General features: G+C 48.6%; 1 protein-coding gene and 1 pseudogene across 1 annotated transcript in view; one reads left to right on the top strand and one right to left on the bottom strand.

Moving 5' to 3' along the window:
* LOC135573948 (uncharacterized) overlaps positions 1-11,672 on the top strand; it is a 230,215-nt pseudogene extending 218,543 nt beyond the window's left edge.
* Positions 1-19,509, bottom strand: part of LOC115115680 (metabotropic glutamate receptor 5-like) — a 197,308-nt gene that overhangs the window by 97,817 nt on the left and 79,982 nt on the right. The window lies entirely within an intron of this gene.

The raw sequence follows: 19,509 nt of genomic DNA, 5'->3' as shown, positions 1-19,509 counted from the left end.
CTGGCCACTAACAGCTGGTTGGCACGGGTTGATCCGGGTTTTGGGCAGGGGTGTCCTTTCTGTCAAATGAAAGAAACTGTAATTCATGTTTTTTGTGTGTGCACCAGGTTAATGCCATTAATGTCTCTGTTGGAATGTCTGTGTGACAGGTTGGGGGTGGTTTTTGCTGTTGGGATGTATATAATGGGATACAGGTATTCGAGTAAGGAGAAAGAAAAATGTGTTTTGTTGAATTTTCTGTTTGCTCAGGCAAAGTTAGCTATTTGGCTAACAAGGAGGAACATGGTCAAAGGTGGGGGGATAACAGACCCTTTACTACTGTTTAATGGGATGGTCTCTGCGCGCCTTAGGGTTGAGTTTGAGTTCTATAAAATGATCAAATGTGTGGAGATGTTTGAGGAGATATGGTGTGTTGGGTGGGCTGTCTGTATTGCTGGGGAAGATGTTTTGGATATACGGTTGTAGGAGAGGGTTTTTGTGTATGGTGATTTGTACAGGATATATTTTTATTTTTTTATTTTTTTATTTTAGGAGTGGGGGGGTGAGTTTTAAATGAATTGAGAATGTTTCAATAAAGAAAGACCAAAAGTCAAAGTCTCTCTCTCTCTTTCTCATACAAAGTATCTTACTATCTCTCTCTTTCTCATACAAAGTATCTTACTTTCTCTCTCTCTCTCTCTTTCTCTTTCTCATACACAGTATCTTACTCTCTCTCTCTTTCTCATACACAGTATCTTACTATCTCTCTCTCTCTTTCTCATACACAGTATCTTACTATCTCTCTCTCTTTCTCATACACAGTATCTTACTATCTCTTGCTCTCTATCTCTCTCTCCCTCTCTTTCTCATACACAGTATCTTACGATCTCCCTCTCTCTTTTTATCATACACAGTATCTTACTATATCTCTCTCTTTCACACACAGACCTCCCTTTGTCTTTCTCTCTTTCTCTGTCGTTCTCTCTCTTTCTCTTTCTCACTCTCTCTTTTGTCTTCCCCTTCAATTCCCAGGTGTCTAATTACAAGCGGTCCATTATTCCGATGTTCAGCACAGAACATAATGAATTTCCATTATTTTACAAATGAAACGGCATGAATCAGCGCTTACTTTAATCAAAACTAAATTAAGTAGCAAATGATAACAAACTGACTGGAGAGGAGCATTACAGAGAAAATGACCATAACATGCTTTTTTTATTTTACCTTTATTTAACTAGGCAAGTCAGTTCAGAACACATTCTTATTTTCAATGATGGCCTAGGAAAGGTTGGTTAACTGCCTCGTTCAGGGGCAGAATAACAGATGTTTACCTTGTCACGCACGCGCACACGCACACACACACACACACACACACTGGAGCTGAGGCTGTCAATCTCTGCACTTACCATCGTAGTGAAGGTTGATCATCACTGTGCTGCTTTGAGTGTGGCTAAGCCAGGCTGTTGGGTCTAGTGCCAAAAATGATTTTTAAATTTTTTATTTATTTAACTAGGCAAGTCAGTTAAGAACAAATTACATTTATATTGACAGCCTACACCGGCCAAAACCGGTCAACGCTGGGCCAATTGTGCACCGCCCTATGGGACTCCCAATCACGGCCAGTTGTGATACAGCCTGGAATCAAACCAGGGTATCTGTAGTGATGCCTCAGGCACTGAGATGCAGTGCCTTAGACTGCTGCGCCACTCGGGACCCCAAAGGATCTTATGTTATAGGGGAAGACAGTTACTCAGTTATTTTGTTTCAGGTTGTTAGCAGATGATGTTATTCTTTAATAACACAGACCCCAAAGCAAATCGATAGGGAGGAAAAAAAGGTTTATTCAAAGAGTATAAATCATAGATATTATGCTGAGAGGTCGATGGTAGATGGTCGTTCCTTCCCTGTCCTCAGTGATTCTCTCTGATTGATTATCTCTCTGTGATTCTCTCTCTGTGATAATCTCTCAGTGATTCTCTCTCAGTGATTCTCTCTCAGTGATTCTCTCTCTGTGATTATCTCTCAGTGATTCTCTCTCAGTGATTCTCTCTCGGTGATTCTCTCTGTGATTATCTCTCAGTGATTATCTCTCAGTGATTCTCTCTCAGTGATTATCTCTGTGATAATCTCTCAGTGATTCTCTCTCAGTGATTCTCTCTCAGTGATTCTCTCTCTGTGATTATCTCTCAGTGATTCTCTCTCAGTGATTCTCTCTGTGATTATCTCTCAGTGATTCTCTCTCAGTGATTATCGCTCAGTGATTCTCTCTGTGATTATCTCTCAGTGATTCTCTCTCAGTGATTCTCTCTCAGTGATTATCTCTCAGTGATTCTCTCTGTGATTATCTCTCAGTGATTATCTCTCAGTGATTCTCTCTGTGATTCTCTCTCAGTGATTCTCTCTCAGTGATTCTCTCTCAGTGATTCTCTCTGTGATTCTCTCTCAGTGATTCTCCCTTAGTGATTCTCTCTTGGTGATTATCTCTCAGTGATTCTCTCTGTGATTATCTCTCAGTGATTCTCTCTCAGTGATTATCTCTCAGTGATTCTCTCAGTGATTCTCTCTCTGTGATTATCTCTCAGTGATTCTCTCTCAGTGACTCTCTCATAGTGATTATCTCTCAGTGATTCTCTCTGTGATTATCTCTCAGTGATTCTCTCTCAGTGATTATCTCTCAGTGATTCTCTCTCAGTGATTCTCTCTGTGATTCTCTCTCAGTGATTCTCTCTCAGTGATTCTCTCTCAGTGAGTATCTCTCAGTGATTATCTCTCAGTGATTCTCTCTGTGATTATCTCTCAGTGATTCTCTCTCAGTGGTTATCTCTCAGTGACTCTCTCTCAGTGATTCTCTCTCAGTGATTCTCTCTGTGATTATCTCTCAGTGATTATCTCTCAGTGATTCTCTCTCAGTGATTCTCTCTCAGTGATTCTCTCTGTGATTCTCTCTCAGTGATTCTCTCTCAGTGATTCTCTCTCAGTGATTATCTCTCAGTGATTCTCTCTCAGTGATTCTCTCTCAGTGATTCTCTCTGTGATTCTCTCTCAGTGATTCTCTCTCAGTGATTCTCTCTCAGTGATTATCTCTCAGTGATTATCTCTCAGTGATTCTCTCTGTGATTATCTCTCAGTGATTCTCTCCAGTGAACAAAGGGGCAGGATGTAGTTTATAACGAGCCTGTGATTGACCAATTAGAATTCCTTGCAATAAAACTGGACCAATGGCCGAATAACAAGTATCCTATTTCAGGCTCACTGTATAGACAGTGTCTCTGACCCATAGATCAATAATCCCGTTACAGAAAAAACACTATTTCCATTGATCGTTAGTACTCTATTGACTTCTCGTCTGTGTTGTGTATTTATCTTTGACATATTCTTATAAAGTTGACAGTTACTTCAGGTATCAGGGAAGGTGAGGGATTTTACAAGGTTAAGCATTCTATGTCTGTGATTAGCCAGCTAGCTAGACCCACTCCACCTAGCCATTAGTATCTGACCCTGGTAACATATCAGCATTGTCTGTCTGGATAGCAGTAGGGAAGATAAATTCAGAACACTACACACTGTGCACACACTAGTTGAATCAACACTGTTTCCACGTCAATGAACCAATGTTGAACCAACATGAAATAGATGTTGAATTGACGTCTGTGCACAATCTGTACTGTATCATTCCAGAGACACTAACGCACAAATGTACACACACACACACACACACACACACACACACTGTGTAACCCCAACATTGGTGTCAGCTCTCTCTACAAATATGGAAGGGGTTATTTCCATGCCAACAAGAGGCAGACCAGAAAAGAGACTCCTCGGGATGATTCTAAGATTCTTTGATTCTGTGTTATATAAAGAAATCTATCACACACACATCAGACACACGTCATGTCAATCAAACCATGTCCTCGGCGTGTCTCTTCATAAAACAACAACTGGTGCGCTGCATTCCAGTGTGAAGGAAATCTCAAGCTTTATCTCACTTGATAGAGAATATCTCATGGTAAGTTGCAGACCAAGAGAGTTTTTATCCGTAATCATCACGAACTGTATGGGGCCATAAACAAACAAAAAACCGCTCACCCAGCGTCAGCGTTTTGGTGAGTGGCGAGTTTAATGCGGGGAGACGTAAAACCGTTCTTAGATTTCGTCTAATCTAAAGAAATCTTTCACACACACACATCACACACACGTCATTTCACACATACACACCAAACTGTATGTGTGTGTGTTTATATGCGTGTGTGTACAGTATATATACAGTGGGGCAAAAAAGTATTTAGTCAGCCACCAATTGTGCAAGTTCTCCCACTTAAAAAGATGATAGAGGCCTGTAATTTTCATCATAGGTACACTTCAACTATGACAGACAAAATGATCACATTGTAGGCTTTTTAATGAATTTATTTGCAAATTATGGTGGAAAATAAGTATTTGGTCAATAACAAAAGTTTATCTCAATACTTTGTTATATACCCTTTGTTGTCAATGACAGAGGTCAAACGTTTTCTGTAAGTCTTCACAAGGTTTTCACACACTGTTGCTGGTATTTTGGCCCATTCCTCCATGCAGATCTCCTCGAGAGCAGTGATGTTTTGGGGCTGTTGCTGGGCAACACGGACTTTCAACTCCCTCCAAAGATGTTCTATGGGGTTGAGATCTGAAGACTGGCTAGGCCACTCCAGGACCTTGAAATGCTTCTTACGAAGCCACTCCTTCGTTGCCCGGGCGGTGTGTTTGGGATCATTGTCATGCTGAAAGACCCAGCCACGTTTCATCTTCAATGCCCTTGCTGATGGAAGGAGGTTTTCACTCAAAATCTCACGATACATGGCCCCATTCATTCTTTCCTTTACACGGATCAGTCGTCCTGGTCCCTTTGCATAAAAACAGCCCCAAAGCATGATGTTTCCACCCCCATGCTTCACAGTAGGTATGGTGTTTGGATGCAACTCAGCATTCTTTGTCCTCCAAACACGACGAGTTGAGTTTTTACCAAAAAGTTATATTTTGGTTTCCTCTGACCATATGACATTCTCCCAATCTTCTTCTGGATCATCCAAATGCTCTCTAGCAAACTTCAGACGGGCCTGGACATGTACTGGCTTAAGCAGGGGGACACGTCTGGCACTGCAGGATTTGAGTCCCTGGTGGTGTAGTGTGTTACTGATGGTAGGCGTTTGTTACTTTGGTCCCAGCTCTATGCAGGTCATTCACTAGGTCCCCCCATGTGGTTCTGGGATTTTTGCTCACCGTTCTTGTGATCATTTTGACCCCACGGGGTGAGATCTTGCATGGAGCCCCAGATCGAGGGAGATTATCAGTGGTCTTGTATGTCTTCCATTTCCTAATAATTGCTCCCACAGTTGATTTCTTCAAACCAAGCTGCTTACCTATTGCAGATTCAATCTTCCCAGCCTGGTGCAGATCTACAATTTTGTTTCTGGTGTCCTTTGACAGCTCTTTGGTCTTGGCCATAGTGGAGTTTGGAGTGTGACTGTTTGAGGTTGTGAACAGGTGTCTTTTATACTGATAACAAGTTCAAACAGGTGCCATTAATACAGGTAACGAGTGGAGGACAGAGGAGCCTCTTAAAGAAGAAGTTACAGGTCTGTGAGAGCCAGAAATCTTGCTTGTTTGTAGGTGACCAGATACTTATTTTCCACCATAATTTGCTAATAAATTCTTTAAAAATCCTACAATGTGATTTTCTATATATTTTTTTCTCATTTTGTCTGTCATAGTTGACGTGTACCTATGATGATTACAGGCCTCTCTCATCTTTTTAAGTGGGAGAACTTGCACAATTGGTGGCTGACTAAATACTTTTTTGCCCCACTGTATGTCTGTGTGTTAGTGGTGCACAAGTCAGCTGTTTGTTCAACCGCCCACAATTGCTAATAACACATCTGCAACCGCCTGACTTATATGTGATGAAGTGAAAATAAGAGGCCCGCACCCGACCCAAACTAATATAGAACATGTAGGCGGCAGTCAGAGACGCCATAATCATTTGGTGACAGGGGGGTCAGGATTTATTTAGCCTGATTTACATGTTTCTGCTAACAATTTCCGTTATTTGGTAGGCTATTTGTTAGTCAACTTGTCTATAATTAGATACAGTGCCTTCAGAGAGTATTCACACACCTTAACTTTTTCACATTTAGTTGTGATACAAAGTGGAATTAAAATGGATTTCATTGACATTTATTTGTCAACGATCTACACAAAATACTCTGTTATGTCAAAGAGGAAGAAAGATTTGTAAAAAATAATAATAATAATAAATCACTTGATACGTATTCAACTCCCTGAGTCAATATATGTTAGAATCACCTTTGGAAGTGATTACAGCTGTGAGTCTTTCTGGGTAAGTCTCTACGAACTTTCCACACCTGGATTGTGCAACATTTAACAATTATTATTTTTCTAAATTCCTCGAGCTCAAATTGATTGTTGATCATTGCTAAACAACCATTTTCAGTTCTTTCCATTTTCAGTTCTTTCCATGAGATTTTCAAGCAGATTTAAGTAAAAACTGTAACTCGGCCACTCAGGAACATTCACTGTCTTCTGGTAGTAACTCCAGTGTAGATTTGGCCTTGTGTTTTAGGTTATTGTCCTGCTGAGGGGTGAATTCACCTCCCAGTGTCTAGTGGAAAGCAGACTGAACCAGGTTTACGTTTATTTTTTATCCTGAAAAACTCCCCAATGCGACAGTAACGAGTACAAGCATACCCATAACATAATGAAGCCACCACTATGCTTGCAAATATGGAGAGTGGTACTCAGTAATGTATTGTGTTGGATTTACCCCAAACATAACACTTTGTATTCAGGACAAAAAGTGAATTGCTTTGCCACATGTTTTTGCAGTATTACTTTAGTGTCTTGTTGCAAACAGGATGCATGTTTTGAAATATTTTTATTCTGTACAGACTTCCTTCTTTTAAATCTGTCAACTAGGTTAGTATTGTGCAGTAACTATAATGTTGCTGATCCATCCTCAGATTTCTCCTATCACAACCATTAAACTCTGTAACTGTTTTAATGTCACCATTGGACATGGTGAAATCCCTGAGTGGTTTCCTTCCTCTCTGGCAACTGAGTTAGGAAGGACACCTGTATCTTTGTAGTGACTGGGTGTATTGATACACCATCCAAAACCTCCTTTGAGCATCATTACTTTTATGAGACGTATTTGTGCCGTCATGTGCATCAGGAGAACAATTTCTAACCTTTTTACATTCGGTTTTTACTTATACTTGTATGTTGACTTATCCATATTGACGTTGAGGGTTTAAGTTTCGCCTGACTTTTCTTAGCGGATGTACAATCATCGCAAATTGAATTATCTGGCATTTCAGGCCCCAAAGTGAACATAATTGTACACTCGCAAACTCATTCAAAAACAAGGGCTGAGGGGCTTACGATGCTTCCCTTGTTTGGCTAATCGTTTGGACCGACGTCCAAGATGGTGACGGGGTGAATGGGGAAATGGACGAGGCTGTGTATTTTATGGGTTTGAAACACAGCCTCTGCCTTGTGACTGTTAAATTCGTATAGCGCCTCACAATCATCACACATAACACTGCTATCATCCTCTTTAACCACTTCAACAAATCTTTACCAAACATAACTTCACCAAACATTACTTCACCAAACATTACTTCACCAAACATTACTTCACCAAACATTACTTTACCAAACATTACTTCACCAAACATACCCTCCCTCCTCTTTATTTTCAACTCAACATTTCTCACCTTTTTTCTTATTGAATTTTACTCCGCCATTGTCCTTTTTGCCTCCGTTCCCAAAAGCATTTGTCAATTGGCATGTCGGGTTTTTGGCACGCGTACAGTTAGGCCCTTATAGGCTTATGCACTAATGCCAGATAGCCTAAAACAATGAAAGAAAAACCTCAATGTAGACTATAGATTTAAATTGCGCAATAATTATACATTCAATTCAACTCCTCCCATCTATCTCTGAACACCATCCAGTCCCAACCTTCAGCTCCATTCAACTCCTCCCATCTGTCTCTGAACACCATCCAGTCCCAACCTTCAGCTCCATTTAACTCCTCCCATCTATCTCTGAACACCATCCAGTCCCAACCATCAGCTCCATTTAACTCCTCCCATCTATCTCTGAACACCATCCAGTCCCAACCTTCAGCTCCATTCAACTCCTCCCATCTATCTCTGAACACCATCCAGTCCCAACCTTCAGCTCCATTTAACTCCTCCCATCTATCTCTGAACACCATCCAGTCCCAACCATCAGCTCCATTTAACTCCTCCCATCTATCTCTGAACACCATCCAGTCCCAACCTTCAGCTCCATTCAACTCCTCCCATCTATCTCTGAACACCATCCAGTCCCAACCTTCAGCTCCATTTAACTCCTCCCATCTATCTCTGAACACCATCCAGTCCCAACCTTCAGCTCCATTTAACTCCTCACATCTATCTCTGAACACCATCCAGTCCCAACCTTCAGCTCCATTTAACTCCTCCCATCTATCTCTGAACACCATCCAGTCCCAACCTTCAGCTCCATTTAACTCCTCACATCTATCTCTGAACACCATCCAGTCCCAACCTTCAGCTCCATTTAACTCCTCCCATCTATCTCTAAACACCATCCAGTCCCAACCTTCAGCTCCATTTAACTCCTCCCATCTATCTCTAAACACCATCCAGTCCCAACCTTCAGCTCCATTCAACTCCTCCCATCTATCTCTAAACACCATCCAGTCCCAACCTTCAGCTCCATTTAACTGAAGTACACTACTGTACACTAAAGTTTGGGGTCACTTGGAAATGTCCACCCTAATCTGGTGGTCCCAGCGCGCACGAACCACGTGGAGTTCCAGGTCTCCGGTAGCCTCTGGAACTGCCGATCTGCGGCCAACAAGGCAGAGTTCATCTCAGCCTATGCCTCCCTCCAGTCCCTCGACTTCTTGGCACTGACGGAAACATGGATCACCACAGATAACACTGCTACTCCTACTGCTCTCTCTTCGTCCGCCCACGTGTTCTCGCACACCCCGAGAGCTTCTGGTCAGCGGGGTGGTGGCACCGGGATCCTCATCTCTCCCAAGTGGTCATTCTCTCTTTCTCCCCTTACCCATCTGTCTATCGCCTCCTTTGAATTCCATGCTGTCACAGTTACCAGCCCTTTCAAGCTTAACATCCTTATCATTTATCGCCCTCCAGGTTCCCTCGGAGAGTTCATCAATGAGCTTGATGCCTTGATAAGCTCCTTTCCTGAGGACGGCTCACCTCTCACAGTTCTGGGCGACTTTAACCTCCCCACGTCTACCTTTGACTCATTCCTCTCTGCCTCCTTCTTTCCACTCCTCTCCTCTTTTGACCTCTCCCTCTCACCTTCCCCCTACTCACAAGGCAGGCAATACGCTCGACCTCATCTTTACTAGATGCTGTTCTTCCACTAACCTCATTGCAACTCCCCTCCAAGTCTCCGACCACTACCTTGTATCCTTTTCCCTCTCGCTCTCATCCAACACTTCCCACACTGCCCCTACTCGGATGGTATCGCGCCGTCCCAACCTTCGCTCTCTCTCCCCCGCTACTCTCTCCTCTTCCATCCTATCATCTCTTCCCTCTGCTCAAACCTTCTCCAACCTATCTCCTGATTCTGCCTCCTCAACCCTCCTCTCCTCCCTTTCTGCATCCTTTGACTCTCTATGTCCCCTATCCTCCAGGCCGGCTCGGTCCTCCCCTCCCGCTCCGTGGCTCGACGACTCATTGCGAGCTCACAGAACAGGGCTCCGGGCAGCCGAGCGGAAATGGAGGAAAACTCGCCTCCCTGCGGACCTGGCATCCTTTCACTCCCTCCTCTCTACATTTTCCTCTTCTGTCGCTGCTGCTAAAGCCACTTTCTACCACTCTAAATTCCAAGCATCTGCCTCTAACCCTAGGAAGCTCTTTGCCACCTTCTCCTCCCTCCTGAATCCCCCCCCCCCCTCCTCCCTCTCTGCAGATGACTTCGTCAACCATTTTGAAAAGAAGGTCGACGACATCCGATCCTCGTTTGCTAAGTCAAACGACACCGCTGTTTCTGCTCACACTGCCCTACCCTGTGCTCTGACCTCTTTCTCCCCTCTCTCTCTAGATGAAATCTCGCGTCTTGTGACGGCCGGCCGCCCAACAACCTGCCCGCTTGACCCTATCCCCTCCTCTCTTCTCCAGACCATTTCTGGAGACCTTCTCCCTTACCTCACCTTGCTCATCAACTCATCCCTGACCGCTGGCTACGTCCCTTCCGTCTTCAAGAGAGCGAGAGTTGCACCCCTTCTGAAAAAACCTACACTCGATCCCTCCGATGTTAACAACTACAGACCAGTATCCCTTCTTTCTTTTCTCTCCAAAACCCTTGAACGTGCCGTCCTTGGCCAGCTCTCCCGCTATCTCTCTCAGAATGACCTTCTTGATCCAAATCAGTCAGGTTTCAAGACTAGTCATTCAACTGAGACTGCTCTTCTCTGTATCACGGAGGCGCTCCGCACTGCTAAAGCTAACTCTCTCTCCTCTGCTCTCATCCTTCTAGACCTATCGGCTGCCTTCGATACTGTGAACCATCAGATCCTCCTCTCCACCCTCTCCGAGTTGGGCATCTCCGGCGCGGCCCACGCTTGGATTGCGTCCTACCTGACAGGTCGCTCCTACCAGGTGGCGTGGCGAGAATCCGTCTCCTCACCACGTGCTCTCACCACTGGTGTCCCCCAGGGCTCTGTTCTAGGCCCTCTCCTATTCTCGCTATACACCAAGTCACTTGGCTCTGTCATAACCTCACATGGTCTCTCCTATCATTGCTATGCAGACAACACACAATTAATCTTCTCCTTTCCCCCTTCTGATGACCAGGTGGCGAATCGCATCTCTGCATGTCTGGCAGACATATCAGTGTGGATGACGGATCACCACCTCAAGCTGAACCTCGGCAAGACGGAGCTGCTCTTCCTCCCGGGAAGGACTGCCCGTTCCATGATCTCGCCATCACGGTTGACAACTCCACTGTGTCCTCCTCCCAGAGCGCTAAGAACCTTGGCGTGATCCTGGACAACACCCTGTCGTTCTCAACTAACATCAAGGCGGTGGCCCGTTCCTGTAGGTTCATGCTCTACAACATCCGCAGAGTACGACCCTGCCTCACACAGGAAACGGCGCAGGTCCTAATCCAGGCACTTGTCATCTCCCGTCTGGATTACTGCAACTCGCTGTTGGCTGGGCTCCCTGCCTGTGCCATTAAACCCCTACAACTCATCCAGAACGCCGCAGCCCGTCTGGTGTTCAACCTTCCCAAGTTCTCTCACGTCACCCCGCTCCTCCACTCTCTCCACTGGCTTCCAGTTGAAGCTCGCATCCGCTACAAGACCATGGTGCTTGCCTACGGAGCTGTGAGGGGAACGGCACCTCAGTACCTCCAGGCTCTGATCAGGCCCTACACCCAAACAAGGGCACTGCGTTCATCCACCTCTGGCCTGCTCGCCTCCCTACCACTGAGGAAGTACAGTTCCCGCTCAGCCCAGTCAAAACTGTTCGCTGCTCTGGCCCCCCAATGGTGGAACAAACTCCCTCACGACGCCAGGACAGCGGAGTCAATCACCACCTTCCGGACACCTGAAACCCAACCTCTTTAAGGAATACCTAGGATAGGATAAAGTAATCCTTCTCACCCCCCTTAAAAGATTTAGATGCACTATTGTAAAGTGGCTGCTCCACTGGATGTCATAAGGTGAATGCACCAATTTGTAAGTCGCTCTGGATAAGAGCGTCTGCTAAATGACTTAAATGTAAATGTAAATGTATCAACATCAACAATGAAGAGGCGACTCCGGGAGTTCCTCTGTCCAGTGTCTGTGTTCATTTGCCCATCTTTTTTTTTATTGGCCAGTCTGAGATATGGCTTTTTCTTTTGAACTCTGCCTAGAAACCAGAATCCAGGAGTCGCCTCTTCACTGTTGACGTTGAGACTGGACAGAGGAACTCGGCCTAGAAGGCCAGCATCCCAGAGTCGTCTCTTCACTGTTGACGTTGAGACTGGACAGAGGAACTCTGCCTAGAAGGCCAGCATCCCAGAGTCGCCTCTTCACTGTTGACGTTGAGACTGGACAGAGGAACTCTGCCTAGAAGGCCAGCATCCCAGAGTCGTCTCTTTACTGTTGACGTTGAGACTGGACAGAGGAACTCTGCCTAGAAGGCCAGCATCCCGGAGTCGTCTCTTCACTGTTGACATGGAGACTGGTCAGAGGAACTCTGCCTAGAAGGCCAGCATCCCAGAGTCGTCTCTTCACTGTTGACGTTGAGACTGGACAGAGGAACTCTGCCTAGAAGGCCAGCATCCCAGAGTCGTCTCTTCACTGTTGACGTTGAGACTGGACAGAGGAACTCTGCCTAGAAGGACAGCATCCCAGAGTCGTCTCTTCACTGTTGACATTGAGACTGGACAGAGGAACTCTGCCTAGAAGGCCAGCATCCCGGAGTCGTCTCTTTACTGTTGACGTTGAGACTGGACAGAGGAACTCTGCCTAGAAGGACAGCATCCCAGAGTCGTCTCTTCACTGTTGACATTGAGACTGGTCAGAGGAACTCTGCCTAGAAGGCCAGCATCCCAGAGTCGTCTCTTCACTGTTGACGTTGAGACTGGACAGATGAACTCTGCCTAGAAGGCCAGCATCCCGGAGTCACCTCTTCACTGTTGACGTTGAGACTGGTCAGAGGAACTCTGCCTAGAAGGCCAGCATCCCGGAGTCGCCTAGGGTGCCAATATTAGTGGAGGGCACTGTAGGCTATTGTGAAAGTGTGTGTGTTTATACGTGGTGTTTATACCTTTATCTCAACAGCACTGTTCATTACTGGGTTTGAAACTGGCCACTAGGGACGCTGGGAGAGAGAAAGAATCAATACTAACAAACTCCAAACACACATGGGAATGCAAGGGTGGGTTGGTGTGTGTGTGGGTCTGGGTGTGTGTGTGGGTCTGGGTGTGTGTGTGGGTCTGGGTGTGTGTGTGGGTCTGGGTGTGTGTGTGGGTCTGGGTGTGTGTGTGGTGTGTCTGAGTCACTATAGATGCCTGGCAGGTGCAGGGTGTAGGTGGTAATAATGCTGGCAGGTTGAGGTCCTTCAGAGAGTGAAGGAGTGATCCCATCTATTCCCTGTTAGGAGGTTCAGAGCTGGGTTGCTATTCAGCACTTAGTGACAAATGGATTGGTAAAAACAGTTTGACGTGTAATGTGATTGATTATCCTCCTGATGTGTGTACATACCGGTCTCCCAGTAACTTAGTGAATGAAGAGCATGATAGTGATGAGGATGATGAGCATGATCACGCTGCTATTCAGGTAAGGTTACTGAAGGGATAAATAGAATTGAATAGAAATTCAATGGAATGAATTTAACATTACATAGGATAACAGGACAGTGTAGGTGCTAAGATGTTTATGACTATGTTAATTAAAAGGTTGGCATGGCAACAGAGGCTCAAGAGGCCAGAGTGAGCTTGGCATGCACACACATACACACAACGGAGTGTAGTGTAAGCAGTTGTCCCCTGGTGCATTGTGAGATGGTGTGGGGTCTGCACCTCAAGCAGAAACACCTCAGAACTCTTAACAGGGAGCGAGGGGGGGCACAAGGGAGATGTAGAACAAAGCAGAACTGCTAGGAGCAGAGAGGAAGACAGACTGAATGTGTTAGAGAGAAGAGAGATACATAGAGACAGAGAGAGAGAGGAGGGGAGAGGGGGGGCAGAGGGGGAGAGAGAAGAGACATACGTAGAGGGGAGAGGGGGACAGAGGGGAGGGGAGAGTGGGGACAGAGGAGAACATCTTGGCCACGTTCTGTTATAATCTCCACCCGGCACAGCCAGAAGAGGACTGGCCACCCCACATATGCTCTCTCTAATTCTCTCTTTCTTTCTCTCTCTCGGAGGACCTGAGCCCTAGGACCGTGCCCCAGGACTACCTGACATGATGACTCCTTGCTGTCCCCAGTCCACCTGACTGTGCTGCTGCTCCAGTTTCAACTGTTCTGCCTTATTATTATTCGACCATGCTGGTCATTTATGAACATTTGAACATCTTGGTCATGTTCTGTTATAATCTCTACCCGGCACAGCCAGAAGAGGACTGGCCACCCCACATAGCCTGGTTCCTCTCTTGGTTTCTTCCTAGGTTTTGGCCTTTCTAGGGAGTTTTTCCTAGCCACCGTGCTTTTACACCTGCATTGTTTGCTGTTTGGGGTTTTAGGCTGGGTTTCTGTACAGCACTTTGAGATATCAGCTGATGTACGAAGGGCTATATAAATCAATTTGATTTGATTTGATTTGAGAGGGGAGAGTGGGGACAGAGGGGGAGAGAGAAGAGACATACATGGAGGAGAGGGGGACAGAAGAGAGGGGGACAGAGGGGAGGGGAGAGTGGGGACAGAGGGGGAGAGAGAAGAGACATACATGGAGGAGAGGGGGACAGAGGGGAGGGAGAATAGAGTAGAGGAGAGTGGGGACAGAGGGGAGGGGAGAGGAGAGGAGAGTGGGGACAGGGGGAGAGAGAAGAGACATACATGGAGGAGAGGGGACAGAGGAGAGGGGGACAGAGGAGAGGGGAGAGTGGGGACAGAGGGGAGAGAGAAGAGACATACATGGAGGAGAGGGGGACAGAGGGGAGGGAGAATAGAGTAGAGGAGAGGGGGACAGAGGGGAGGGGAGAGTAGAGTAGAGGAGAGGGGGACAGAGGGAGGGGAGAGTGGGGACAGAGGGGAGAGAGAAGAGACATACATGGAGGAGAGGGGGACAGAGGAGAGAGGAGAGTAGAGTAGAGGAGTGTGGGGACAGCGGGGGAGAGAGAAGAGACATACATGGAGGGGAGGGGGACAGAAGAGAGGGGGACAGAGGGAGGGGAGAGTAGAGTAGAGTAGAGGAGAGTGGGGACAGAGGGAGGGGAGAGTAGAGTAGAGGAGAGTGGGGACAGAGGGGAGGGGAGAATAGAGTAAAGGAGAGTGGGGACAGAGGGGAGTGGGGGAGAGGAGAGTAGAGGAGAGTGGGGACAGAGGGGAGAGAGAAGAGACATACATGGAGAGAGAGGGGGACAGAGGGGAGGGGAGAGTAGAGTAGAGGAGAGTGGGGACAGAGGGGAGGGGAGAATAGAGTAGAGGAGAGTGGGGACAGAGGGGGAGAGAGAAGAGACATACATGGAGGAGAGGGGGACAGAGGGGAGGGGAGAGTAGAGTAGAGGAGAGTGGGGATAGAGGGGAGGGGAGAATAGAGTAGAGGAGAGTGGGGACAGAGGGGGAGAGAGAAAGAGACATACATGGAGGAGAGGGGGACAGAGGGGAGGTGAGAGTAGAGTAGAGGAGAGTGGGGACAGAGGGGAGGGAGAATAGAGTAGAGGAGAGTGGGGACAGAGGGGAGAGAAGAGACATACATGGAGGAGAGGGGACAGAGGGGGGGAGAGAGAGTAGAGTAGAGGAGAGTGGGGACAGAGGGGGGAGAGAAGAGACATACATGGAGGAGAGGGGAGAGTAGAGTAGAGGAGAGTGGGGACAGAGGGGAGGGGAGAATAGAGTAGAGGAGAGTGGGGACAGAGGGGATGGGGAGAGGGGGATAGAGTAGAGGAGAGAGTGGGGACAGAGGGGGGAGAGAGAAGAGACATACATGGAGGAGAGGGGGACAGAGGGGAGGGAGAGTAGAGTAGAGGAGAGTGGGGACAGGGGGGGGAGAATAGAGTACATGGAGGAGAGGGGGACAGAGGGGAGGGAGAGAGACATACATAGAGGAGAGTGGGGACAGAGGGGAGGGAGAATAGAGTAGAGGAGAGTGGGGACAGAGCGGGGGAGAGAGAAGAGACATACATGGAGGAGAGGGGGACAGAGGGGAGGGAGAATAGAGTAGAGGAGAGTGGGGACAGCGGGGGAGAGAGAAGAGACATACATGGAGGAGAGGGGGACAGAGGGGAGGGAGAGTAGAGTAGAGGAGAGTGGGGACAGAGGGGAGGGGAGAATAGAGTAGAGGAGAGTGGGGACAGAGGGGAGGGGAGAGTAGAGTAGAGGAGAGTGGGGACAGAGGGGAGGGGAGAGTAGAGTAGAGGAGAGTGGGGACAGAGGGGAGGGGACAGTAGAGTAGAGGAGAGTGGGGACAGAGGGAGGGAGAGTAGAGTAGAGGAGAGTGGGGACAGAGGGAGGGAGAGAGTAGAGGAGAGTGGGGACAGAGGGGAGGGAGAGTAGAGTAGAGGAGAGTGGGGACAGAGGGGAGGGGAGAGTAGAGTAGAGGAGAGTGGGGACAGAGGGGAGGGAGAATAGAGTAGAGGAGAGTGGGGACAGAAGGGAGGGGAGAGTAGAGTAGAGGAGAGTGGGGACAGAGGGGGAGGGGAGAATAGAGTAGAGGAGAGTGGGGACAGAGGGGAGGGGAGAGTAGAGTAGAGGAGAGTGGGGACAGAGGGGGAGGGGAGAGTAGAGTAGAGGAGAGTGGGGACAGAGGGGAGGGGAGAGTACATAGAGGAGAGTGGGGACAGGGGGAGGGAGAATAGAGTAGAGGAGAGTGGGGACAGAGGGGGAGAGAGAAGAGCCATACATGGAGAGAGGGGGACAGAGGGGAGGGAGAGTAGAGTAGAAGAGAGTGGGGACAGAGGGGAGGGAGAGACATACATGGAGGAGAGTGGGGACAGAGGGGAGGGGAGAATAGAGTAGAGGAGAGTGGGGACAGAGGGGGAGAGAGAATAGACATACATGGAGGAGAGGGGGACAGAGGGGGAGGGGAGAATAGAGTAGAGGAGAGTGGGGACAGAGGGGAGGGGAGAATAGAGTAGAGGAGAGTGGAGACAGAGGGGAGGGGAGAGTAGAGTAGAGGAGAGTGGGGACAGAGGGGAGGGAGAATAGAGTAGAGGAGAGTGGGGACAGAGGGAGGGAGAGACATACATGGAGGAGAGTGGGGACAGAGGGGAGGGGAGAGGAGAGTAGAGGAGAGTGGGGACAGAGGGGGAGAGAGAAGAGACATACATGGAGGAGAGGGGGACAGAGGGGAGGGGAGAATAGAGTAGAGGAGAGTGGGGACAGAGGGGAGAGAGAAGAGACATACATGGAGGAGAGGGAGAGTAGAGTAGAGGAGAGTGGGGACAGAGGGGGAGGGGAGGGGAGAGTAGAGTAGAGGAGAGAGGGGGCAGAGGGGAGGGGAGAGTAGAGTAGAGGAGAGTGGGGACAGAGGGGAGGGGAGAATAGAGTAGAGGAGAGTGGGGACAGAGGGGGAGAGAGAAGAGCCATACATGGAGGAGAGGGGGACAGAGGGGAGGGGAGAGTAGAGTAGAAGAGAGTGGGGACAGAGGGGAGGGAGAGTAGAGTAGAGGAGAGTGGGGACAGAGGGGAGGGGAGAATAGAGTAGAGGAGAGTGGGGACAGCGGGGGAGAGAGAAGAGACATATACATGGAGGAGAGGGGGACAGAGGGGAGGGAGAATAGAGTAGAGGAGAGTGGGGACAGAGGGGAGGGGAGAATAGAGTAGAGGAGAGTGGAGACAGAGGGGAGGGGAGAGTAGAGTAGAGGAGAGTGGGGACAGAGGGGAGGGGAGAATAGAGTAGAGGAGAGTGGGGACAGAGGGGGGAGAGTAGAGTAGAGGAGAGTGGGGACAGAGGGGAGGGAGAGGAGAGTAGAGGAGAGTGGGGACAGAGGGGGAGAGAGAAGAGACATACATGGAGGAGAGGGGGACAGAGGGGGGGAGAATAGAGTAGAGGAGAGTGGGGACAGAGGGGGAGAGAAGAGACATACATGGAGGAGAGGGGGACAGAGGGGAGGGGAGAGTAGAGTAGAGGAGAGTGGGGACAGAGGGGGAGAGATAAGAGACATACATGGAGGAGAGGGGGAGAGTAGAGTAGAGGAGAGTGGGGACAGAGGGGAGGGAGAGTAGAGTAGAGGAGAGGGGGCAGAGGGGAGGGGAGAGTAGAGTAGAGGAGAGTGGGGACAGAGGGAGAGTAGAGTAGAGTAGAGGAGAGTGGGGACAGAAGGGAGGGAGAGTAGAGTAGAGGAGAGGGGGACAGGGGAGGGAGAGTAGAGTAGAGGAGAGTGGGGACAGAGGGGAGAGTAGAGTAGAGTAGAGGAGAGTGGGGACAGAAGGGAGGGGAGAGTAGAGTAGAGGAGAGTGGGGACAGAGGGGAGAGAGAAGAGACATACATGGAGGAGAGGGGGACAGAGGGGAGGGAGAGTAGAGTAGAGGAGAGTGGGGACAGAGGGGAGAGTAGAGTAGAGGAGAGTGGGGACAGCGGGGGAGAGAGAAGAGACATACATGGAGGGAGGGGAGAGTAGAGTAGAGGAGAGTGGGGACAGAGGGGAGGGAGAGTAGAGTAGAGGAGAGTGGGGACAGAGGGGAGGGGAGAGTAGAGTAGAGGAGAGTGGGGACAGAGGGAGGGGAGAGTAGAGGAGAGGAGAGTGGGGACAGAGGGGAGGGAGAGTAGAGTAGAGGAGAGTGGGGACAGAGGGGGAGAGAGAAGAGACATACATGGAGGAGAGGGGGACAGAGGGGAGGGGAGAATAGAGTAGAGGAGAGTGGGGACAGAGGGGAGGGGAGAGTAGAGTAGAGGAGAGTGGGGACAGAGGGGAGGGGGGAGGAGAGTAGAGGAGAGTGGGGACAGAGGGGGAGAGAGAAGAGACATACATGGAGGAGAGGGGGACAGAGGGGAGGGGAGAATAGAGTAGAGGAGAGTGGGGACAGAGGGGGAGAGAGAAGAGACATACATGGAGGAGAGGGGGACAGAGGGGAGGGGAGAGTAGAGTAGAGGAGAGTGGGGACAGAGGGGGAGAGATAAGAGACATACATGGAGGAGAGGGAGAGTAGAGTAGAGGAGAGGGGGACAGAGGGGAGGGGAGAATAGAGTAGAGGAGAGTGGGGACAGAGCGGGAGAGAGAAGAGACATACATGGAGGAGAGGGGGACAGAGGGGAGGGGAGAGTAGAGTAGAGGAGAGTGGGGACAGCGGGGGAGAGAGTAGAGACATACATGGAGGGGAGGGGAGAGTAGAGGAGAGTGGGGACAGCGGGGAGAGAGAGGGGGAGAAGATACATACATAGAGACAGAGCGAGAGAGAGGGGTTGAGAGAGAGTGGGGGTTGAGAGAGAGTGGGGGTTGAGAGCGTATGGTAAGTCTTTAGATCCTATTTGTAAATACTTGGAAGACCTAGGCATGCCCTCGTACAAAAGTTCAGCTCCTCTCTCTCTCGCGCTGCTTGCTCTCCTCTCCCCCTCCCCCTCTCTCTATCCCCCCTCTCTCTCTCTCTCTCTCTCTTCATCCCCCATATTTGTATTATCCTATCCTCCTATCTAATTCAATTCCCTCACTCATCCCCTCCCACCACACACAAACACACACATATACACTTTATATACAAAGGTATGTGGACACCCTTTCAAATGAGTGGATTTGGCTACTTCAGACACACCATTGCTGACAGGTGTATAAAATCGAGCGCACATCCATGCAATCTCCATAGACAAACATTGGCAGTAGAATGGCCTTAC

Source organism: Oncorhynchus nerka, linkage group LG11 (assembly GCF_034236695.1).
Source record: "Oncorhynchus nerka isolate Pitt River linkage group LG11, Oner_Uvic_2.0, whole genome shotgun sequence".
In the NCBI taxonomy this organism is placed as follows: domain Eukaryota; kingdom Metazoa; phylum Chordata; class Actinopteri; order Salmoniformes; family Salmonidae; genus Oncorhynchus; species Oncorhynchus nerka.
This window is presented reverse-complemented; position numbering and strand designations above follow the sequence as displayed.